Source organism: Lissotriton helveticus, chromosome 1_1 (assembly GCF_964261635.1).
Source record: "Lissotriton helveticus chromosome 1_1, aLisHel1.1, whole genome shotgun sequence".
NCBI classification, from domain to species: Eukaryota; Metazoa; Chordata; class Amphibia; order Caudata; family Salamandridae; genus Lissotriton; species Lissotriton helveticus.
In genome coordinates, this window is record NC_136057.1 from 915,694,934 (window position 1) to 915,721,319 (window position 26,386).

Below are 26,386 nucleotides of genomic sequence, written 5' to 3' on the forward strand. Positions count from 1 at the left end.
ATATTCAATTTATTTCTTGGAATATAAATGGCTTGAGATGCCCTAGAAGGCAAAGATTGCTCTTTAAATATTTAGAGATTTTACCAGTTCAGGTTTGCCTATTGCAGGAAACTCACTTAAACCAAACAGAGTCCAAGAGTATTTTTTCGAAACTCCCGTGGATACAATGTTTTTGCCACTCCCAACAATCAATAAACTGCAGAGGGGTGGCAATTTTGGTCAAGAAGGGATTTTCCTGTGAAATAAAATCGGGTTTAACAGACCATTCAGGAAGATGGATCATTGCCCAGTTGGATTTCGAAGGGGAAAAGTTGACTTGTTCCTCATTTTATGACCCCAACATGGACGATCCCTTGTTCCTTGCTAAACTACAGGATAATCTCATCTCAGTATCCCCCCCTATAATAGTGGGAGGCGATTTCAATGTCCGGGTTGACCTGGTTAAGGACAGGTCTAATCGGAGTCATGCCATCGGATCTCTGAAATCCCGAAGGGTCCTGAAAAATCTTCTATTAAACATCCATTTGGTGGACATTTGGAGAGCTAAGATGGGTAGTGTACAGGGTTTTACTTTTCATAGTAAAAAGTATCACCACTTTGCTAGGATATATTATGTCCTAATCAATAAAGAGGTCCTAGATAAGATCCTCAGTATTTCTATAGCTCCAAGTCATCTTTCAGACCATGCCCCTTTGCTCCTATTATATGCTATGAGTAGTTCATGCCCACAATCTAGGTGGACTTTGAATAGAGCATTCCTGTCAGATTCAGGGATCATACAGGCAACTAAAGAGGCTACCAATGACTTTTTTACTTTTAATATAGCCTCCACCTCAATAGATCAGGTCTGGGACGCATATAAAGCTAATTTGAGAGGGGAACTGGGCAGTCAAATAAGAATAAAAAATAAAAAAAGTCCCTTGAATTAAAGGCCTTAGAGTTAAGAATATCTGCCCTTGAAAAAGAAAGGAATCTAATTAATCAAGAGGATGCTAGGGATTTGGACGAGCTGGAGAAGGAACTTGAGAAAGCCATGCAGAATCTTAGGATGTTCCTAGATGAGAAATGTAAGGCCCAGTGGCAAGCACGGAACATGGAGAATTTTGAATACAGGGAAAGAGCCGGAGCATTATTGACCTGGAAAGCAAGGTTGGACCGGGAAAAAAATGATATAAACGAACTTATCATAGATAGTGAGGGTACTAAATCAAGCAAGCACGCAGAAATGCAGGAATGTCTTTGGTCTCTTTTTTCAACCCTGTATAGAGAGGACATAGCCCCTTCTCCCGAAGCAATTAGCTCATGGTTAAGGGACAAGTCCCTACCCGTGTTAACCGAAGCTGGAAAAGATTCGTTAGAAGCGCCTATCTCTATTGAGGAGATAGAGGTTCAAATTAAGAGGGCAAAAAATAAAAAAGCGGCCGGCCTTGACTCTCTCCCCAATGAATTTGACAAATTGTTAGCAGATGATCTTTTGCCTATACTTCATACACTTTTTAATTCAGTTTACAGCACCTTTGGGGTGGTCCCTAGATCTTGAAAAGAGGCCACAATAGTTTTAATATTGAAGCCAGGAAAAGACCCCCTGCTGGCAGACTCCTATCGACCAATCTCCCTGCCAAATGCCGATTATAAGATCCTCATGGGCATTTCAGCAGGGAGGCTGGCAAAACTGGCCCCAAGCCTAACAAACCCGATCAGAAAGGCTTCATGGTTGGGAGATCCATCCAGGAGCAAACTCAAATTTTGATCGGGAACATCGATTTGGCAGAGATCAGGGGCGATCCCTTAGCGGTAGTGGCCTTAGATGCCGCTAAGGCTTTTGATCGAGTGTGCTGGAGATATCTATGGGGAGCGTTAGAGACTGCAGTTATGGGCCCAATATTTGTGCAGACCCTAAAGAAATGTTATGCTGGGTCATCTGTGAAAATCTTGCTAAATGGTTCCCTGATTCCTAGTTTAGAAATACAGAGAGGAACAAGGCAGGGATGCCCCTTATCCTCGCTCTTATTCAATATTTATATTGAACCGTTGGCACAGATGATCAGGCTAGATAACGGTATTGGTTCATTTGTAGAACAAGACTACCATTGTAAAATCGTACTCTACGCTGATAATGTCATCATGTATACCAGCGACCCCAACATTGCCATCCCTCAGATCGAGATATTATTACAGGAGTTTGGCTCATTGTCGGGATATCTTGCTTATTCGGCCAAAACTGAAATTATGTGTTGGAATACAACCTACAGGGGAGGCTCAGAAAGTGGGGAGTTTAGATATCTCGGGATAAAAATAGTGAAGGACATGAAGAAAATCCCCCTCTTAAATCTGGTCAAAATTGAAAAGGACATTGATTATCTCATCTCTTGGCTAGATTGAAAAACCTCCCTATGACGATCTATGGAAGGGTAAACCTAGTAAAGATGTCGGTCCTCCCTAAACTGACATACCTTTTCAACACGATCCCTCTCACTTTTCCACAGAAAATCATCAGTAAAATCCAGGGTAAAATTGCAATCTTTATATGTGGGCAGAAAGGCGCAAGATTATCCTAGAAGAAACTAAGAAGGAAGCTTTTAAAGGGCGGCCTGGCCTTACCAGATATTAATTAGTATTTAATATCATTTCAGTTTAAGGGCATCAGGATGTTGTTAACAACACCAGTGGAGACTAAGTGGGGCAGGCTCCTGGGGGAAATGGTATCAGCAGAGGGAGACAACGGGCAAGGTGGGTTTCTATACGAATTCGGGGCTCCCAGATTTTTTAAATGGGTGCGCCTCAAGGTCTTGAAAACTGCTTTGTCAACATGGTACAAAATGAGGCGAAGTTGGGGTATAGGTTATTTTTCTGATTTTGCCCCAATATGGGATTCTCCAGGGACCCCAGAATGTTTGAATGACAGCCTAGCGACCCCTATAAGGAAGGCTAGTTTTTGGAGATGGTCGGATCTGGCGGACCTAGATTGGGGTACTCCCATGGGAGCTGTTAGCAGTTAAGATTGGCCCGACCTTCTGAAGGTTTAAGTACCTGCAGTTAAGATAATGGTATGAGGCTGAAGCGGGCGAAATTAAAGGGAACTGGGATCTTGAAAAGCTATTTCAAGACCCGCAACCAAGGAAAAAATAAATATCCATTTGGCATACAAGATTGCTTGATGCGGAGGATAGTGAGACCCCGTCCCAATCTTTGGTGTGGAACTCCCTTCCCCATGCACACCCCACAGAAGTTCGATTTGAATCCTCCCTAAAATTACTTTACAGTTTTATAAAAGGCTTAAAAAGAATCACTTTTCCGTGCTAAACAGGCTGTAGTATACCCCGGCTAGAATTGCTAAGTTTGCCCCATTCCCAACCCCACAATGTCCTAGATGTAATTGTGATAAAGCCGACGATATCCATATGTTCTTCGAACGCATAGAACTACGTTTATTCTGGAAGAATGTGGGGGAAACCTTGACAGCTATCTTTGGCATAGATTTAGGAATGGATGTTAATCTTGTGATTTTTGGTTCAAACGATTTCACAAGGGAGGTGCTGTCCCAGTTAGATATGGGATTACTACTATACCTTATTATCCTAGCCAGGAGGGAGATCTGCTTAAGGTGGAAAGAACAGATCCCCCCATAGGGAAAACTGGGTAAAGGCAGCATTGAATATGGCACAACTAGACCAGGGAGACAGGACAGAAGTATATGAAAACATCTGGACTCCCCTCTTAGTTTGGGGAAGCCGTCTATACCTGATAAACGGTTAGATCTATGGTAGTAGAATCCTGGTCCAATGATTACACCTGCCCTCAACCACGTGAGGTAGCCAATGGGGGGCCTAGATCTAAGCAGTGAGCCGCAGGGTGCCCAGCTCCAACTACTCGGCTTGTAAAATCTGCCTTGGTCTAAGGTGAGATGAGGACAAAAAAAAAAAGTAATGTAATGTGGATGTGACACAATGTTATTTTGAATCCTTGTAGTGTACAGATAAGCGAACGGCTAAGGAGTCCGCCAAAGAATATGTGTCTTGTTTGTCATCCACACCTGCGTACGTTTCAGACACCTCCTTCAGCTGTTGCTCTAGCATGTGCAACAATGGGATAGCTTGGCCCATAGTACAGGACTCCCTGCTGACTTCACATGTGAAGACCTCAAAAGGAAGTAGCATCTCTGTCAGGAATTTAACGAGGTCCCATTGGCCCTTCTCAATTGTCATGCCTCTCACGTAGGATCCCCTAATCTTTTCATTACATAAGTATTGAGTGGTATGTACTGCTCAAACAGACGATCAAGCATGTAATACGTTGAGTTCCAACGTGTTGTCACCTCCTGGATGAGTGCTTTGACTGACATTTTATGCTCACGTTGAATGACCCTCATCTGCTTCCAGGCTTTAAAAGAATGGCTGAAATGTGTGCATATTCTTCTGCAGGTGGCCAGTAAGTTGCTGACTTTGTATTCATTTTTCAGAACAACAATGTTAATGCAGTGTGAAATAGCCACCATCTTTCATGGCCCTAACTACATTACTGCCATTGTCCGTGGCAACAAAACCAATGTTAAGCCCTCTTGGGCGCAGCCACTCAAAGTCCTTGCTGTTAAACTCTTCCAAAATGTTTGCAGCAGTATGAGATTTCTCCATGGAAAACATGGCTACAGTTGCATGCTTGCGAGTGGCATTAAAAAGCTCAGCAGCTTCAACACCAGCAGATATCTGTTCTCTAACTCCCACTAAAGAGATCCAGTGTACAGTGATGCACATGTAATCAGTGGCTTGGTAACTGGTCCAAATATCTGTTGTCAGGTGGATAGTCTGAATAGCACCCTGCTTCAAGGCATTTTCAAGCAGTTCCAGCACGTCGTGATGTAGTGCAGAAACAACAACTCTGGCGAAATAGTAGCGGCTGGGAACCTGCCATTTTGGGCATATGGCTGTCACAAATTCCAGAAAACCCACCCCTTCAACAAAAGAAAAAGGGAGAAGGTCCAGTGCTAACATTTTTGACAGCTTCGCATTGTACAAACGTGCTATTGGGTGGTTGCGTTTGTACTGCCCTTCCACCCTAGTAAACATGCTGAGAATGGTAGGCTGCATGGTTTTCCTTTCTGTTAGGCTCAATGACACACTTTTTTCATTCAAGTACTACTTGATGTCTCAGGCTGACTCATACTCTTGTGCCACTGAGATATTGCTGGGGATGTGGGCGGTACTACTGCAGTGCCGGGGAAATGGCTACTTTGTGTCTCCCTCTTCTTCCTCTCCCACCGTGATTGGATCTTCTACTCGTTTATCCCCACCAACCGCAATGGTTGCAGTATTTATCCTATGAAGGTGGTCCTCCCAGTTGATCAAGTGGTGTTTTTTCAGATGGGTTATTTGGCCTCGGTACCATGGTTTGTACCAAGCTTACCCCGACTAACAGAGGTATTACAAATCGAGCATATAGCAATGTTCTACTCCTTTTCGCTAACCGTAAAGAAGTCCCAAACTGGGGAGATTAACTTTTGTCTCCTGCTGGAGGTGCTACTTCCAATGTTGGATGAACTGGAGGGTGTGCATTGAATTTGACTCTGTGCAGTTCGAGTACCACTATCTAGTTCAACTGAGGTGGTGGTTGTGCTGGATGAAGGTCGCTGCCAGGCCTTTACATGGAAGCTGTAGGTGGTGTTGGTGTTACCTGTGTTGATGTTATCCATGCCACATCCCTCACAGCAATTGGGGATATTGTAATGTCGGTCTGCACTGGAACGGGAGTAATGTCCATGATGACTGGCCCATCATCATCCTGCCGTTGTACATCGACCTCCATAAATGTAAGGCTTTCTGGAACCTTCCTTTTCCCTAGCCTGGTCTTGGGATGTGTTTACCTCTCATGCTCAGGTTGGGGCTCCCAAGTGGCAACAAGATTATCAGAAGGGATGCTTGGTGAAGAACTTAATGGACTAACCCTCCTTTTCCTTGCTGGGGATGTGGAAGACAATGGATCTTCTGAATGAGTGACTTCCTCTTCTTCCTCTGCATGAGGCTCGATTTCCTGAACTGCCCCTACTTCGGGAGGAACAACTACTAGTATTGTGGGTGGTCGTTGCGGCTGTTGTTGCTCACTTACCTGCTGTGTTTCCTCCTGCGTTGATTGGGTACTACTTTGTGATAGCGATAAGTTTATCCCAGGCTCAGTATCACTCGTTTGCACCATTAGGCTGGCTACCTCTTTCACACTCATGTGCTTGGGCCTGGGTTGAGCCCACTGATGCGGAGGTGCTGCCCCCAGCTTGCCCCCTGGACACCGCTGCTGCAGGCGTAATTTTTGTTTCCCCAAAAAAGGTGTTGGGCAGAACACCAGACTTAAGTGACACTTCCTTCTTCTCCGCAACTTTCTTGGTCTTGGTAGACCTGGTACCTGCTTTCTTTGGGCCCATCTTATTCAGATGTCAGCAGCACTCAGTTGCACAAGTTGCAGAGATGTCTGGTCAGGTCACACGTCACGTCGTGTACAACAGCAGGACGTCTGTCTGGCGATGATGACAGACACTTCCTCCTCAGTCTTTTATGCAGCTAAAAGCAAAAAATCCAGAAGAACATCAGTCAAATGTGGAATTTGTTGTGCTTAAATTTACTACTAGTGTACTGTGTACACTCAGGAAGAATAAGAATAGCAAAGAAGAAAAACAAAAATACATATGTAGTGGAACGTGTGTGGCCTTAATTTGTGCATCATGTGGGATGGATGCAGCATCAGGGACCTGTAGCTGGCAATGGGGATGGAAGCAGTAAGCCGAGAGGAACAATGGAAAGACAAGCAAGCCTATGTGGCCAAAACATCACACTACTACTAACTACCACCACAAAATGGCCCCCAGCCACATGGTCACTCATCACATGCACAAGGCCCGGAAAACAATGAACTCAAGCAAACCTATATCATTATATGCCCAGACAAAGGATGCCTGTTAAACAACACAGCTTTAATGCAAAAACAAAAATCCACATGGCTAAAAAGGTTGGAAAGTTAAACAACAACCAGAACAACACATACACATGCAACAAAGGCATTTATTTAACACACACCCAAAAAGTGAACTACACCCCAAAAACCACATTTTGCAATTCAATCTAATGCCATCCATGCCAAAAATAATGTTTAAATTAAATAGACACCACAGAAACAGAACTTTCAAGCACCCATAAGTACCTCTGAGCCTACTGGAAAAGGCCTCACACACACCAAAAAAGTGAACCCCCCAAAAAAACACATTTTGCAATTCAATCCAATTGCTTCCATGCCCTAAATGTGTTTAAATTCAACAGACAACACAGAAAGAGTTGCTTCATGCACCCATGATGAGTACCTCTGGGCCTACTGGCAGACTAGGCCACAAGCTTGGAGGCCTATGGCAAAAGCCCAGTGGCTGGTTCCACAAAATGGCCGCCACCACATGGCCAGGCCACCCACAACAACAAGAAAGGGAAGAGAAGACAGACAATGCACGCCTATGGCAAAAGTACAATGCCTGGCTTAACAAAAGGGCCGCCACCCACATGGCCAGGCCACCTACAATAACAAGAAAGGGAAGACAAAGCACAGGATCAGGAAGTTGGAGACTCTGGGGAACTTCCTTCCTATTTAAAAAAAAAATGTAAAAAAAAGAAAAATTACTCATTGCTCCAAAAACTACAGCCAAATGACAACCTGAGGAGTTTTTTTGAGCAAAATTACCAAAATCATAATTCTCAAGAAGGTTTTATGCTACTGGAGAGATATTCTTCGCCAGATTGCAAATTATGCGTGTTCGGCATCGCGATCTTCACAAAAAGTCGTTACCGCACGTACGACAACGCATATTGAACGCGCAAAGAAGATAAAAAGTGTAAGTCCATGTTGTAGTGCAGAGTTGCCAGAAGTCCGCTAGCTGAAAGCCCAAGGTTACCTACTGCCTAAAAAGGCCTATTTATTTAACACACACCAAAAAACTGAAATACCACCCCAAAAACCACATTTTGCAATTCAATCTAATTCCATCTATGCCCTAAATGATGTTTAAATTCAACAGACAACATAGAAACAGTTGTTTCATCATCATGCACCCATGACGAGTACCTCTGGGAGTCTGGGCCTACTTGCAGACTAGGCCACAAGCTTGGAGGCCTATGGCAAAGCACAGTGGCTGGTCCCACAAAATGGCTGCCACCATGGCCAGGCCACCCACAATAACAATGCAATGCAGGCCTATGGCAAATGCACACTGCCTGGATCGCTCCACAAAATGGCCGCTAGCCACCCACAACAAAAAGAAATGAAAGACAGACAATGCAAGCCTATGGCAAAAGCACACTGCCTGCCTTCACAAAATGGCCGCCACCCACATGGCCGGGCCACAACAACAAGAAGCATAAGCCAAGGGGAACAAAGGAAAGACATGCAGGCCTATATGGAAAAAATAGCACACTATTAAACTACCACCACAAAATGGCCCCCAGCCACATGGTCACTCACAGTCACAACAGGCCATGGAAAACAGTGACCTCAAGCAGGCCTATATAAGGCTAAACAACACAGCTTTAATAAAAAATGCAAAAACGAAAATCCACAGGGCTAAGAAAGGTTTGAAAGTTATACAACAAGCACACACACACATCAACAAAGGTATTTACTGATTAACACACACCCAAAAAGTGAAATACACCTCAACCCACATTTAGCCATTCAATCCAATGCCGTCTATGCCCTAAATGATGTTTAAATTCAACAGACATCACAGAAACATGCACCCATGAGTACCTCTGGGCCTACTGGCTGAAATTACCATCAAAGAAAAACAACTAGGCCCCTACTGAAACTACAGGCCACCCACAACAATAACATTTGAAAACGATGGAAATCCCCAAAAAATGTAGGTACAAACAATGTCCCAGTCAAACAAACAAGTACACCAATTCTCCAACTTACTTGTAAATCTCAAATCCAAAAGTCCTCAAATCAAATCCAATGATGTGATGCAGCAGACAGACACAAAAAGTGATCCTTCCAGCTCCAAATCCAAATTAAAGTGAACAGCACATAGACAAAGTACTGGGAGGAGCCTGCTGGACAGGAACAGAAAGTTGGAAACTCAGGTCCACTTCCTACCTCTTGAAAAAAATAGGAAAGAAAGAAAAAGGACTCCTTGAAGAAAAAACTACAGCCAAATAACAATCTGAGGAGTTTTTTTGAGCAAAATGATAATTTTCGAGAAGGTTTTATGATGCTCGAGAGATATTCTTCGCCAGATTGCAATTTTTGCGTGTTCGGGATCACGATCTTACCAACACTGCCGCCAGAAGTCAGATGGCGCCCGAATGACGTGTTCTCGTTCGCACACTCTCGCGGGATCGTGCGGCTGGAAATCTTGTGGCGCAGGCGAACAGATAGGAAATCTCCTCGGCGAACGCAGAATCCCTGTAAGTTATTACCACGCACACGAGAACGCATATTGAGCGCACGAAGAAGAAAAACACCTACGCTACGTTGCTGATTGCGTAGTGTTCAGTAACTTCGCGGTCTACGCGAACCACGAAGTTGCCTAAAATACGCAAACTCCACGAGCGTAGCGTAGTTCACCAGGGTTACCAAGTGTTTTAAAATCAAGGTTGAGAATAGAGAGCGGCCTGTACTCTATTACTGGAGCGGTCGCATCTTTGGACTTAGGGAGAGGTATCACCAACGCGCTCTGGGTCGACTCGGAGAGGACACCACTGTGTCTTCCCCCTTGCCATGGCTGCAATCGCAGCCCTGACCTCATGTAGGGTCACAGGTCCTCTTGGTCATCCTGCACTTGTTCATCCAGCACCTTTAATGGCAGATTTTCTAGGAAGTCCCAGATTTCCAAACGAGAGACCAGCCCACGACTAGTGTATAATTTCTCATAGAAGGTACGGAACAGATCATTGATGGCATCAGGTTTATGTACAGACTCCCTGGAGTCTGATTGGACCTGCATGATCGTCACGCCTCTACCTTCAGGCTTAATCAACCAAGCCAATAGCCAGCTGGCCCTCCCCTCCTCTTTCTGCACACTGTCTAAATATTCCCTATAACTGTGGCACCGCAACCTCTCTAGTACGTCACAGTAGCTAGAGTGAGGTTTTTGTAAAAGCTCAGCAGAATAAGTTCCCTGACCCTGAACATTGTCCAGCTGCCTAATCTGGAATTCCATATCCAGTAGTTCCTGCCAAAGTTCCCACTGTGCACCAAGGGATGGCCCCAAGCAGTGACTCCTCACTACCACCTTGAATGCCTCCCATTCACGAACACAGAGGACGCAGACTGTGGGTCAATTGGGAAATAAGTCTCAATAAGATCCCTCAGAGAGGCCCGGAATGGCCCATCTTCCAACGCAAGGGTATTCAGTCGCCACAGCGGAATCGGGGGTTGTCTTCCTATAGGTTGTTGGGTCAGCAACAACGGACTGTGATCCAAAAGGGTCCTACTCAGATACTCTGTTTGTGTAAGGGATGCACTAAAGTCTGGCGTGCACTGAAAGGCGTCCAGTCTGGTGTGTACTTGGTGCATAGGGGAGAAATATGAGTATTCCGTATCCGTCGCGTGTTGCACCCTCTAGATATCTTCCAGTCTCTAGTGACTTATCCAATTTCGGAACCACGCTGCCACCCGGAGTGTCTGTGACCCTGGGAGAGGAAGATGCGACCTATGCACCTCGGTGTCCGCCACACAATTAAAATCGCCACCAATGACCGCCTATCCCCTCATATAGTCCACCAGTTGCACTGAGAGGGCGTTGAGGAATATCACTTGATCCACTTTAGGCATATACACACTCCCAAACATCACCTCCCCTCCAGCCAATCTCCCTGTCACCAGAACATACCTTCCCTCTCGATCCACTTTAATGCAGGTGTGCTTGAAGGGAACCCATGGTCTCACACATGTCAATGCCCCCTAGCAAAAGCTGAGTAGGTAGTAGCTTATATTCGGCCCCTCCACCTCTTAGTTTATTCACTTCACCAATAGTCAGGTGGGTCTCTTGCAAGAGGGCCACCTGTACATCTCTCCTCTTTAGGAATGCATAACTCTTGAACATTTGGTCATGGACCCCATCCCCCTCATATTCCTTGTGATGAACTTGAATGTATTATGTATTGAGTAGGATGTAATCCAAACCCCCCCCAGAGACCCCCACCACACTCCTGTCAACTGAAAGTCCAGGCTTCATTCCTCCGCCCCCTCCGCATGCACAAAACAAACATCAACAACTAACGCCCCTATAATGACAACTCCCCAACCCCAGAGCGGTCTAGCAACGACTATCTACCCAAACCACAGAGAAAACTGCATCAACAAGTGAAGGCCCAAAGCTCATAGCACAAGGACCTTAGGGGGAGTGCGGCAATCACAGCAAGTGCCCAACCAAGGTACATACATATACTCTAGGTGCCTCAGCCCTGGCTGGCCGCTCCAGCCCGAACCCAGGCACGCATCCGGCCACCCTTCCCGCCATCCAAGGGGACCCCCGCTGAGAAGAAGAGAAGGCTAAATGAGGGGGCACAGGAAGATGTGAGCTGTGCACAAGGGAGCAAGTGAGGGGGAGAGTAAAAGGGACGATGGAACTAGCATTAAGAGTCACATCAGGCAGCTGTACTTTGCAACTACGGGACGCGTCCAACTCCGAACCATCAGTCCGTCCCTTTGATCCCGAGCCTCTCTCCAATGACAATCTCTGTCCCTGCATCATGTCTAAACAAGAAGATGGAAGCTGTTCCTCTAGGAATGGAAACCAACCACCAGCAAGTTAGTGGTGGTGGGGGAGGGGTGTTGGTGTCGGATTTGCACTAGGAGAAAGTGGGATGGGGGATCCCGCTTTGGCGGAACTAGGGTCCTCACACACCCAGCAAGCTAGGTGTCATGCTTCATCATCTGGACCTGCTCCTCGTTGGGTCGGTGCTGCAATGCCCAACTGGCACGCGCAAAGGGGCTCTTTGTCGGAGATCTTTTGTTGGTGTGTGGCCCAAGAAAGTGTAGATATGGTGGAGTGCAGTGAGTGTGTTTGCTTAAAAAAGGTTGCATTTTCCAAATTAAGTTTTATTCGGGCTGGTAATCCACCTTGTTAAAAGGGGTTAAGAGTTGCATTTCCCCTATGGTGGGGTAGTCATTTGACATTATGCTCACCTCTCTGGGTCGACATGTTTCTTGCCCTGTTGGCTGTGAATACCGTGGCAATTCTTCAGGACCTAGTGATGTGCGTCATGTCTGCCACTGCATGCAGCACCTCCACCCTCTCCTTTTCGGTCTGTGGTGGGCTGTTTCTTTGCAGCCCCCCACCTTTGTTTTCATCATAATCTCTTCCCAGATTCCCGGTTTCTAGTCCGAGCTCCTTCTTTCTGCAGCAAAGATGGACCTTCGGTTTTGTAGGCCTCAATCCACTCCCAAGCAGACTTGGGGTCCTTGCAAAAGTAAGTCTTCCTGTCTAATGTTATCCAGAGCAGGCCAGTACCATCATTGAATACTGGATCCCTTCCTCCCCCAAGGCTCTCTTGACCTTGAGGAAGGAGGTGCAGCGCCTCTGAACCTCCAGGGTATAGTCTGGAAACAGTGACACCTTACTGTTCTCAACCTCATCCGGCCCCTCTGAGTGTGCCTTCTCTAGTAATAGGTCCCTGTCTCTGAAGTGAAGCAGTCTGGCCACCGCAGAGCGCGGAGGCCTCCCCGGAGCCGGGGGCCTGGTGGGTACAAGGTGGGCTCTCTCCAATGTATAGAACTGAGACAGGCCTTCAGGCGCCACCACCTCACGGAGCCAACCCTCTAAATATTTGACCATGTCATTGCCCTCCACTCCTTCCGGGAGACCCTAGACCCTCACAATGTTCCTCCAGTTCCGCCCTTACGCATCTTCAGCTCTCCTTTGCAGCACCTTAACCCTGCTGGGCAAGTCCTCGACCTGACCAATCAGGGCCTGTTGCGCGGGGTGAGAACCGCTAGGGAGGATTCCGTTTGTTTCACCCTATCTGCTAGTTTAGCATGCTCCATCCTCAGCAAGCCCAGGCCCACCGCAACAGGGCTGATATCTTGGTGTAGTGTTGCCTTGGTGTCGGCAATAGCTTCTAATATCTTCATCAACTGCTGATGGACAGATACTTCTGAGGGTTCGCCTCCCGACTCCCTTTGTACCTGATCAGGTGCACTGTCCTCATGCTCAGGGGAAGGCCCCACTTGCTTCCCTCTAAGCTTTCCCATCACCAGGGGGGTGGGACCTCCAGTTGATAATCTGGTACGCCCTTCTCAAGGCAGCCGGGGGGGTGGTCACCAGGATCTCAGCCCCACAACACTCCATATGCAGGCTGAAGCACCACACGTCGTGGCTCAACTGCCCCTTCAACCACCTTCTGCAAGACAGCCCCTCCCCGCAGCTATTTAAGAAACAACAGGTCAGGCCAAATGTACAGTGCCCCAAAGTCGCGCTCCTATGCCCCAGGTTTCAGATACCGTCGCCCATGCAATGGGTCTTCACATTGGGGAGTCCGGAGGAGGCCATGCCACTCCACAGTGCATCATGGCTCTTCCGTGCCCAGACCGTAGTTTATAGTGCTGGCCAGAGGTCCCACACAGTCTCAGATTCACCCATCCGGCCTATCTGGACCCCAGCCCAGTCTGTATCCACTGCCACCATTCGAGGCCCCCCACTTCTGCTCCTCACCTCCTCTTAGTCCGAACCCTACGTGCCCCGTGGGACCACCGTCCTCAACGTCCAGTGTGGGCAACCCTTCGTGTTCTCTGGCTAGTACAGTGCCTCCCGGCTAGTTTATAGCACCTCCAGTTAATCACCTGTTCACTCAACCTGGGGGTACACCCTGTGACTCAATGCCCGCTGGCACAGTCAACCCCGGAGTCACCCAGCATCAGTATATGCAGTTAAGGCATGGCACCGGGCTCCAGGAAAGGTAGGTTGTCACCGCTACTTTCAGGCCCCGGAGCCACACTCCACGTGGTGGATCTCTTTGCACCCCGCTCCTGATGCCTTAACACAGTCCTGGGTCACTCCAGCCAGTCCTATAGTGCCCCATACCCACCTGAAGCCTTCACTGGTACCTAAAGGGCTCAAATAGGGTGCCAACCCCACTGTGCAGCTGCAGTGTGCCACGCAACTGGCCTCTAGGTCCCACACGGAGCCCCTGCCCCTCACCTCATATCATACAGGGTAATACCCGGGGGGAACCCAGCCACAGCTTCCTCTTCTATGCTGCAATCTCCCCAGGTGCCATCACAGCTCTCCTCCGATCACTGGGTGTGGGGCGGCAGCTCGGTGCTCTCCGGCATGTTTCTGGTCGCTGTCTCTTCTCTGTCAATGCTCGCGATGCAGCGTGTCACACGGGGGACCCAGTCGGGACAGTGGCGCACCTCTTCATCAGGTCAGTAACAGCCCCCCAGCGGGGGCACAGGCTGCCATATTTGCTCCACACTCTGGAGTCTGCAGTCCATCAGCCTCCTTGTCCCCAAGCAATGGCTACAGTTCGTCACCTCCTCCTCTGCATCGGGATCGCCTCAGGCTGACATTTTGCCTCTGCCACGGCAACTTGCATGCCATCCTGGGGACGCTCCTCTCTCGCCTGCGGACCTCAGAGAAGCGAGATCACGGTCCTGGATTTCTCCGGCAGGTCGGGCCCCCAACAGCGTGCCCCGGGGCCCCGGCGGACACCACGTTTAGCAGGATAATCGGCACATCTGGCATGGAGCTCTCAGCTCACGCGTCCGCCATCGTTAGCTCCTAATCCACACCCCATAGGCAACATACTAATGCTCACCTTGACTGACTTGAAAGCCCATTGACACTCAAATGACTACTTAAAGTTGGCAGTCGTCTTGAGTAATAATCCTAAAGGCTGTACCACAATTGCACAATGTGCAATAAATTTAGAGAAACCCAGAAATGGCCTCACTTGGTCATGATCACATGGGGTGCATTCCATGACAATGCTTTACACGAACTCCAAGGTTGAACTGAGGCCTTGACCAGAGATGGTATTCCCTGAGTAAGATACTGTGTGTCGTGAAATATGAACATTCCTTTCTTCAAAGTAAAAACAATTACAACTAACATTTCCATAATCAGTCTGAGAATCCTTCCATGATCTGCTCGGTCACTACCTTAAAAAGAAAATGTCATCCTGAAAGAACAACACTTTTAGTATTCCCTTGAGCACACACTTCATTGCCCTCTGGAACCATGCAACACAAAATGCCAAACCAAGTGGCATCCTAATGAGTCTGTAAGCTCCCAGAGGTATGACGAAGGATGGGAAATGTTTGTACTCATGTAACAGAATATGGTGGTACATCAATGATAGGCGACCCAGCATAGCCACAGCTTCTGAGGTACTTGGAAGGGGCTGCTGATCCACCCAAGTGTGTCTGTTAAGGTGCTTAAAGTCCACACATATTCCTACACTCTTACCTTTCTCTTTTGGAATAAAAACAACTTGGGCAATTCACTTTGAAGATTCTATCTCTACTATTACTCCCATCTCAACAACCTTTAAAGTTGTGTTTTGATAGGACCCAACATTAGGCTCAGGTTGTTCTGACTTTATGGACAATTGGGACAGCATTGGTCTCAAGAATGATTCTATGCTAAAAGTTCTTAATTAACCCCAACTCCTTTTTAAAGATATCAAGGAATTTTGCAACCATATCATAGCTGTCACTCTCATCACGCACATTGTTCTAGTGCACTTGGGCTCAATGTAATACCCATGTTGCCTTGGTGGTCTCAATAATCAACAGAGAATAGATCACTTGTACCTGTGTAGCCAGGGTCTGGTATAGTGGCCTTCTTAAAAAATCCTCAATTGGAGGAATTGGTCTGCAAATTGTGAAAGAAGTTCCCGGATGGAGCCAATCCCTGACACTATTAGATGTCCTGTTGGAGGGGACCTGTTTTTGTGTGTTTTGGGGAGTGAATAAAAGTATGGTATTATTGGTATTTTGGTTGTGTGAAAATCAGCCTCGTTTTTAGAGATCCAATGGTTCATCTCTGCCTCATCAACCATTAGTTATATGGTTTGTTGTAGTCTCCTTGTGGGATCTGTGGTTATCTTTCTGTAGAACTACTCATCTGTGAGAAGGTCTAGGCACTGTTTGTCATACCCCACTTTGTTGACAATGCCTCCCCCTTTGTCCGCTGGTTTGACTACTAGATCCTAGTGCCATCGAAGTTCGTCCAGTGCTTCTTGTTCTTGTCTTGTGATATTAATGAAGGTTTTTTTTGTAGTATTTTTAACTTTCTCCATCTTCTTCATGACAGCTTGCTCAAAGGCTTGGATCTCAACTGGTACTAGATGATTAGGGGGCAGAAGGTGGATTTCTGTCTTAAGTTGGTATCGCTATGTGGAGTATTGTCCTCTATTCATTTTCTGTCCAGTAGTGTCAGGGATTGGCTCCGTCCTGGAACCTCTTTCACAATTTGCCGACCAATTCCTATGACCATTGGTACAGAAGACCCTGACGTACCTTAAGGACACTCAAGACTAGCTAAATCAACTGAAAGGACAATCCTTTAAGCATGGGCGTAAAATCCGTTCTGCTCGCGGATTTTGCGGATTTTCGGCAAATTCGCAATCCGCGAACTCTCGCGAACTTGCCGAAAGTTCGGAAAATCCGTGCGAAGCGGATTTTTAGCTTGGTCGCACTTGCCAACTAGAATACTATACAATTTCGCGGGAGTAAACACTTGCGAACACGTAGATGCGGCGGGCAGCGACAATCTCGCAATTGCGAGATTGCAAAATTTGCAGTTTCGCACAAGAAATCCACCAGCAGGCAGCATAAACCTTGAAAATTATGATTTTTATCAGAATAACTCCTCAGGTTGACATTTGCCTGCACTTTTTCTTTGCAAGGAGTCCATTTTGGGGGGGGGGGTGGGAGGAAGGAAGTGCCCCACAGCCTCCAACTTCCTGTTCCTGTCCAACAGGCTCCTCCCAGTGCTTTCTTCATGTGCTGGTCACTTTGATTTGGATTTTGACCTGGAAGGGTTACTTTTTGTGGATGCTGCTGGATATTTGGATTTTTGCAAAACTGAAAGCACTCAGCAAAAGTTCAATCTTATCATTAGTAACCTTTCCCTGTAGTGCTTCCTGAGGGGCCCCTTCAGAGTTCATTTGCCTACTTGCAACTATTCTATGACCCTGCTCTGACCCTCACAGCAGGCTCAGAGAATAGCTACAAGTATACAACAAAGGTCCTGTTAAAAAAATTACACTGCAACAGAAAGCAATTACAGACAAAACTGAAAGCACTCAGCAGGTGCAAAAGTTCAATCTTATCATTAGTAACCATTCCCTGTAGTGCTTCCTGAGGGGCCCCTTCAGAGTTCAGTTGCCTACTTGCAACTATTCTATGACCCTGCTCTGACCCTCACAGCAGGCTCAGAGAATAGCTACAAGTAGGCCACAAAGGTCCTGTGAAAAAAATTGCACTGCAACAGAAAGCAAATTACAGATAAGGAAGCAGGTGCCAGCCAGACTGGAAGTTTAAATTCAGTGACACATTAATCAACCCCAAATTAATTCATGTCAGTTGAAGCAGGGCAGGTGTGCTTGCTTTTTTCACCCCCATAATCTACAGTGATAAACCAACCAGAGGGTGGCAGTGATGTACCAGAGGGTGGCATGGGTGTACCAGAGGGTGGCAGTGGTGAAACAGAGGGTGCTGTGAACCTGTGATGATGAACCAGACGTAGAAACAACATAGTCTCGGCCGTTGCGAGCCGACAAGTAAGTTCGCAATTGCGAACTGGTACACAACCCTCGCGAACTGGCAGAAACCCTTGCGAACAAAACAAAAAAAAATTTGCGAGAGTTTGCGGATTTTGTGGATTGCGAATCCGTAAATACGCATGTTCGCGGATTGCCAATTCGCAAAATCTGCCCATGCTTACAATCCTTCCAAGAAGAAAGTATGTGGCTGGTAGGTCTAGATATAGAGAGTCTCTACACCAGCCTCCCTCATCCGAAGACTCTCGAGAACTTAGAAGATATCCTATTTTCTGCGCAATGGGAGTACATAACACCAAAACACTTTGTGCTGGAGTGCAGTCGATTAGCACCTAACCAAAAATTACTTTAAATATGATGGTACACTGCTTTTACAGTGTCATGGGACTTGAATGGGCAGCACAGTTGCCCCAAGCGTAGCAGGGCTCTATGTGAGTATCTACTAAGACATGTACATTCTGAATGACTGAAACCCTTTTCTTCCAAAATATTATTTTGGAAGCGCTATATAGATGACGTGATCATGATCTGGAATGACACCCCAGACAGTCTACAAGAGTTCCACGACTGGATCAATACCAGAGATGAGTGCCTCAAATTTACATACATGGCAGACATCCACAAGCTGGACTTTAGGATATTACTATCTACATAGAGAACAACACCATCCATGCAAAAATGTTCCACAAAGCTACCTCTAGGAACAGTCTACTCTCCTACAAGAGTTTCCATCCACAACCACTGAGAGACAACTTACCATGCAGTCAGTTTCTATGCCTCAGACGAAACTGTAGCAAACTAAAGGATTATAAAACACATGGAAAACAACTCAGCCAGAAATTATCAAAGAAAGACTACCCTATCAGGACAATACAAAAGTTCCAGAAAAGAGCGAGAAATCAACCAAGCGAAAGCCTTCTGGAAACCGCACAAAAAGAAGCCACGAAGACATGCTCACCTGTGTTACACCCTATAGCACAGCCACCAACATGGTGAAAAAGAATGTCAATAAAAACTGGAGAATCCTCACATGAGTATCTTTACAGTGGCATAGACCCAAGTTCGCCAATAAAAGAACTAGGAATTTCAAAGACATCTTGGTACATACGAGACCTGCACCAAAGACAAAGAGAGAACAAATGACCACATCTTGGAACATGCACCCGTTACCAGACACTATCCCCGTGGTTCTTGCTCAGTGTGCAAACTAACCACAGTTACGAAAGTACTACATCTCACTCCTGAACTAACATGGACAATTCACCCCCATACCAATTGCAACCCTACGCATGTGATCTATATGATCACCTGCCCCTGTGATCTGAAATATATTGGTATGACCTGCCGCAAGATCAAACAACAAATCTGTGAGCACAGGAGCAATGTAAATTGCAGAAGAGCGACCACAAAGATGAGTAACCACTACATCGATTTCAATCACTCAGTCGATGAATTGAAGTGGGTGGTCCTGGAAACACTGCCAACAAAAAAACAGAATGCAGAGAAGGTACTCTTCGAGAAAGAACAACGCTGGGTACACCACCTGAAAACAAACTTAATAGGGCTGAACGACAAAATTCCATGCCATACCCTATCGTAACTTGGTAGTTAAAACCTCCCCTGGAACCCCAGATAACTCCCCTTGGACACAAGAGGGGCCTAAGTCAGATGCAAACAGCTTCCAAAAAAGACTCTACAATCCATTCTGCGTTATGATGTCCATACGCTCTAGGAAAATGAACTCCAAAAGATACTATCACTGGAATATCTAACTCCTAGATAAGAATGGAGCTGCAAATAATGGAAGCAATTAAGTTCCAAGTTTCTAAACAGGTACGGATGAAGTGACTTGGAAGATATCACATAGAGTAAGGAGGAAGAATCCAAAAAAGAGCTCCACGGCCACATTAGTATTATCAGATGCGTCATGAGAGTAAACATGTATCCTATCCACTACGTATTCTCCTATCACGATCCTCCAGTATGAGTGGATTTCACAACTGTTTCACTACAGGGGTAACATGTCATGGCCAAAACCACACTGGAATGCATAAAATATCTTTGTTAACCTAACTCACTTAACCTATTCCACAAAAGCATGGTCTGAAGCGTAGATTTATTAAAATACATCTTATTTGTTCACTTTCGTAATGCAAACCAAGTTCCTCTACTATCTTCATATTTTAGAGATAACTAAAAATGGGGGCCCATTAACTTCAATAGAAACATGCAATGCCCTAACACCACACTGGGTTGGAATATAACATCTTTATTACTATTCTTAATTATCTTTAAAGTTGGAAATGTAGATTTTGATTCCTGCTTTTCGCGTTACGCACGAGCAAACCAAGTCTCTCTACCATTTTCACTGCTTAGAGAGAACTTATAATGGAGGCTCTTCACAGGCCCACGTCACCTGGGGCACCAATCACATAGTGAGCACAAGTCGCAGGAGAAGACGACGACGGGTACTCTTACACGCTCTAATATGGGGCTGTTAGCAACACGTTTACGTGTTTAAATGATCTTCAACATTCCCAATATTGATTCTTTTCTTTTGTGAGCAGGCCTTAATTATGGACCCACTGGTCCCCTAGAAGAAGCCCGCAAAAGGGTATACAAGGTTTTTTTACATCATTCTGTATCCTTGTATAAGGCCCCCAATCCATGTGCAAAAGCCATTCCACATACATGGGCCTCAACAGCGTCGGATTGGTAACGGGGGCATTCGGGCAATGCCCGAGGGGCCGGGGTCCGAGTTCCAGCTGAGGGCTGCTTTTGAGCAGCCTGGGGGCAAATTTGGGCACCGTCTCTTCTGTTCGACTATACTGCCAGCGGCCCAGTGGGTGTCTGAGTGGCCTTTCTGGAGGGAGATGGGCACTCATTATCTCCCGTATAGCATCAGCAGGTACAGGTGTCACCCCTTTTCTTTCGCTGGGCCTCCCATTAATGTAGGCATACTGAGCGGGGCAGGGGGCCTGAGCAGAAGTTGCCTCACTTCCTTTCAGGTGTGTTTCACTAGTGTAAACTGATGCGTGCATTTTTTTACCCCCCCCCCCCCTTTATGTAACATAACGCTGAAAGCAGTGATTTGAGGGAAGGCATTATGCAAATGTGGGCCGATTTTTTTATGCGTGCCCAGGCCGATTTTTAATCCCAATCCAACCCTGCGCCTCAACCTTTTTGGTTAACAAGGTAAAAACAGCCTACCGGATGTAGAGTGCCACTCCGGCGCTCCCATACATTGTATCCACTGACCACGCATCCCCACACCCCTCGGGGCGGGTCCGCGCCGAGGGGATAAATAAACCTGCGGAAGACTGCTCGGGGTCTTCCCGTCTGTGCACAGTAACACTAGTGTTGCGTATTATTTGCACTCCAACGTTAGGGCCTACCTGTGTCACAGCAGACCTTACACTGGCGAAGAGGCCGGTAACAGACCACGTGCGCCTGCCTAATACGAAGCGCGCGGTGCCCACCTGCGGCTGTCACGCTCCATTGCCAGTTTTGTGTGGAGAGAGAGCGTGGGCCTCCAGCGCGCCCCAAGACAGCCCCCGGCTACCCGCCGGCCGGTCCGAGCCTGCCCACGCGTATCCCGCCAGAGGGAACGCCTTCAGCTGGCGGGCTCCCGGCAACGCAGCACGAGGGTGAGTGCGACACACGTCCCTCCCCGCAACTGGACCGCCGAGCGGTTCCCCCGCTGAGGCCCACCTGCATTCCTGGCGGCTCCGGCAACGTTGACGCACCGCAGCAGCCTGCCAGGCCGCGACCAGTCGAAGGAGACGACGAACAACGCGTCGAAGGCCCCAGCCGAGGCTGACTACCGCAGTGCCTGCGCCTTTTCCCGTCGACGCCAATCACAGCCCCCACGTGCTAGGCAAGAGCGCTGGCGACACTAGAAGTGTCGAAACAGCCCCGCAAGCACAGAACAGTCTAGCGAGCAGCTAGGGCCGGGCGGAAGCACACACCACAATGGCAAGACACTTCAAACAAGCATCGGCCAAACCACCCAGAGGAAAGTAAAGATTTAAGCATACAACGGTAAAAGGGGCAAGAAGGGAGGACGCTGGCACAGTCACCCACAGACAAACACGGTGCCCCGCATAACCTTGAGGCCATATCAACACGCGCAGGAGGGAACAAATGCCTCACACCCCTACAGGTGGCCAGTGGCGCAGCGTGAGAACACACATGCTCAAATTGGCGGCAAGAAAAAAAAAAAAGAGAGATAAAACCGTTGACGCAGGCCATCATAGAGCGACATCTAACCGGGTCATAGCACCGCCATGAGCGTCCAGGCGCCAGCAGCAGCAGCGCCAGCAGCCGCACAGCAGGGAGCAGGAGACAACCCAGGGCCTGCGGTGAGACTCCCGACACCGACGAACACCCACACTGCGGTAGCACCACTACCCCCATTTAGCGAATCTGCCGACCCGGCGACTGCAGCCCCCAGATGGAAGGCATGGGTAGGGAGGCTCAACCACTACTTCAAAGTAACACGAGAAACCGACGGAACAGTCAAGAGGTTGCTCCTCATCTACTATGGGGGAGAGAAAATCTACGATTTGTTTGAAACACTCCCAAACACCGGTGAAGAGGATGACTATGACGCAGCGGTCAATGCGCTAAACGCACACTTTGATCCACAGCTCAACAATGACTTTGAAAAGTTCAAATTCAAGAGGGCCTGGCAAACTGAATCAGAATCCGTCGACATGTTCTATGCGAGACTCCGCCGGCTGGCTAGTACGTGCCCATTCACAGAGCCAAGGGAAGAGATCAGAGACCAGATCATTGAAGGATGTCGCTCCAAGGTCCTGAGAAAACTGATACTACCTCAACCGGGCATCTCCCTCGACGAAATCCTAGTCCTGGCCCGTTCCCACGAACTGTCCGACGCTCGGGCGGAAGTGATGGAAGCAGCCCTGCATACCCCGGTGGCGACTCCATCGACAACCAGGCTCCTGCCGATCAAGGAAGAAAAGGTGGACGCCATCCAAAGGAGGCCCACCCAAGCGCGCCAAGCACCAAAATCCGCGCAAAAGAACCAATGCGGATACTGTGGAGAAGACCACCCCGCGGACGCCACGTGCGGAGCCAGGGGGAAGACATGCTCCTGCTGCGGGCGGCCAAACCATTACGCCAAAGTGTGCCGAGGAGGACGTTTTCGAGCGACGGCGCCCAGGGCCAGAAGCATGTCACAGCGTGTCCGTCAAGTGTCACTGGACGAACAGGCGCCACCACCAGACGATCAAGCCCAAGGGAGACGCCCCATGTATGAAGATGACGACGACGAGGAGGTGTTTGTCATCTCGTATGTCAACCGGGCGGGTACCAAGAGACGATCCCCACCGATGTGCTCAGTTACCATAGACGGCACCACCATCCAGGCTCTAATAGACACAGGGGCCTCAGTAAATGTGATGGACTCGGACCAGTACGAGAAGCTTTCGCCAAAACCGGCACTTGCACCCTCGAGCGCAAGAATCTACACATATGGAGGCACGGACCCCCTGCAGCTGCGAGGAGTCATCCAAACCACCATCGTGAGCGGGAAGCTCTCCACAAAGGCGAAATTCCATGTGACGGAAGGCAAGACAGGGACCCTGCTCAGTTGTCATACGGCAGAGGATTTAGAGCTCGTCTTCTTCGCAAATCAAGTACACGAGTCCCACGCGGAGGCTCTACTTGGAGAGTTTCCGGAGCTCTTCCATGGATTGGGAAAGCTAAAAGGGAAGAAATTCCGACTGCACATCGATACATCCGTACGACCGATAGCCCTCCGGCACCGGCGTGTGCCTTTCATTCTCAGGCCGCAGGTAGAGGAGGAGCTCAGGAAATTGGAGGAATTGGGAGTGATAGAAAAGGTGTCCGGACCCACCCCATGGGTATCTCCCCTGGTCGTGGCCCCCAAACCTAAGCAACCCGGAGCAATTCGACTGTGTGTCGACATGAGGCTGCCCAATACGGCGGTGAAGCGGGAGCGGCACATCACCCCAACAATGGACGACATAGTGGCTGACCTGAATGGCGCCAAGTGGTTCTCCAAGCTCGACCTGAATGCGGGTTACCATCAACTAGAGCTGGAGCCGGACAGTCGATACATAACCACTTTCTCGACTCATGTGGGGCTACGCCGCTACCGCAGGCTCAGCTTTGGGGTATCCTCTGCCGCCGAGGTCTTTCAGAATGCGATCCGTGAGGTGTTGTCGGGACTACGTGGGGTCATAAACCTCAGTGATGATATTCTGGTATATTCGGACTCGCTCGAAGAGCATCACGCACACTTGAGGGCGACGCTGCAGCGGCTGTCAGACAGCGGACTGACCTTGCACAGGTCAAAGTGCTCATTCTACCAAGAAAGCATAGACTTCTTCGGGTACACTTTCACACGAGAAGGACTCCAGGTAGATCCAAAGAAAGCGGAAGCGATCAGAGCGGCGAGCACCCCACGGAACCCCACTGAAGTGAGGAGTTTTCTGGGCATGGCCACTTACTGCGGCCGATTCATCCCAAATTTGGCGGTAATGTCGGAGCCACTGCGGATACTCACGCGCCAAGACCGGAAATGGGAATGGTCTGCGGCAGCGAACAAAGCGTTCAAGGATATCAAGATGAGTTTGCTCGACAAGACAGTGATGGCGTACTTCCAGCCCCAACGCAAGACGGAATTGGTTGTCGACGTGAGTCCGGTCGGACTTGGGGCGGTACTCATGTAAGAACATGGTGCAGAAGTATGGAAACCGGTTGCCTATGCCAGCAAGGCACTGACCGACACTGAGACGCGCTACGCACAGGTCGAACATGAAGCGTTGGCCATTAAGTGGGCATGCCAGCATTTCCACCTGTACCTATGCGGTCAAGAATTCACAGTGGTCACCGACCACAAGCCACTGATACCACTGTTTGCAGGGTCGACCTGGTTGGCTCCCACACGCATCGAGCGATGGGCTGTGCAATTGCAAGGATACAACTTCAAAGTCGTATTCCGCCCTGGAGCTCACAATCCTGCGGACTACCTCTCCCGACATCCTGAAGAAGGTAACCCCGGACACACAACAGACGCCGCTCAAGGGATCGAGGCCTTCGTCCACATGATCTCGCAGTCTGCCTGTCCTAAAGCAATGACATTGGCCGAAATAGGGCAAGCCACCTCAGAAGACGACACCCTGTCCAGGGTCAAAGGAGCACTGGAAGGAAACAGTTGGGCGCACTTCATGGATGGAGCCCGAACCCTCCAGCTGGAGGTCAACCACGCTCGACAGCGACTATGGCAAGTGAGGCATGAGCTGAGCGTGGGGGAAGACGGCGTCGTCCTGAGGGGTCACCTAATCGTAGTACCCGAGGGTCTGCAGAAGAGAATTCTCGCTTTGGCCCACGTGGGGCACCAAGGAACGGCCAAGACAAAGGCGAGGTTGAGAAACAAGGTCTGGTTTCCAGCCATGGACACAATGGTGGACGAGATGGTGAGGTCCTGCCATGCCTGCACCATCACCGGCGGAGATCCTGCACCCGCACCCGTGATCACGGAAGAGCCAAGCCCCACTCCGTGGACGCACCTGAGCGTGGACTTCAGCAGTTTTCCCGATGGCCGCCACATGATGGTAGTCGTTGACTCGGTTTTCAAAGTTCCCGATCGTGGAGGTACAATCGTCAACGGCATTCCCACAGGTGAAAACAGCCCTGGACCAGATCTTCGCACTGATGGGTCTCCCTGCTGAGATCAAATCTGACAATGGACCCCCCTTTCAGGGACGAGAATTCCAGGGATATCTAGAGAACCTCGCCATTCAACACCGCAAAATCACCCCACTGTGACCCCAAGCCAATGGGGAGGTGGAAAGACTAATGAGGACTCTCAACCGGGCTTTGCGCATCCGCATGGACAATGGGGAAAGTCCGGAAACCGCCCTTGACCAATTTCTGGGGGCATATCGCCAAACACCTCATAGCACTACGAAGTGTGCTCCAGCACATCTGTTGTTCAAAAGAGCACCGAGAGACAGCATACTAGCGGGCTCAGAGTGGATTCCGGAACCAAGGAATGATGAAGCGATTCAGGCAAGAAGAGAAACAACCAATCGGAAGGCGAGTGAGGCGCGTTGTGCAAAAGAACCGATGCTTGCCGTGGGGGACTCGGTGGTGATCAAAGACCGACACCCTGGGTGGAAATTTAGAACACCCTACGAACCTGAGGCCTGGACTGTCGAGAAGGTTAAGGGCACGATAGTGACGGCCCGCAGAGGAAACCAACTGGTCACTCGAAACGTCTCTAGCTTCAAGAGAGCTTCCGAGCCGGAAGCCGAGGCTGGAAGTGGGGTCTCCCCACCCACGACACCACAAGGAGATCCTGTAGGGTTACCACCGGTTTGGAGTCCGGCATCGGAAGGGAAATGCCAGTGAGCCCCGGGGCTGGAGAACAATCAAGAGCACCCTGTCTGCCCCAGGATGGCGAGCATGCTACAGAATGCCCCCCCCCCCCCGAGATGATGACGTCTCTGAGCCGCCGCAACCCATGATACTGTCTACGGCCTAACCCAGGTCCCAGCCAGAGACTCCGAGACTTTGCCTGTGCCTCCCCATAAGAATGACTTTGATATCCTGACGTCAGCTAAAATGAAGGAGGGATGTAG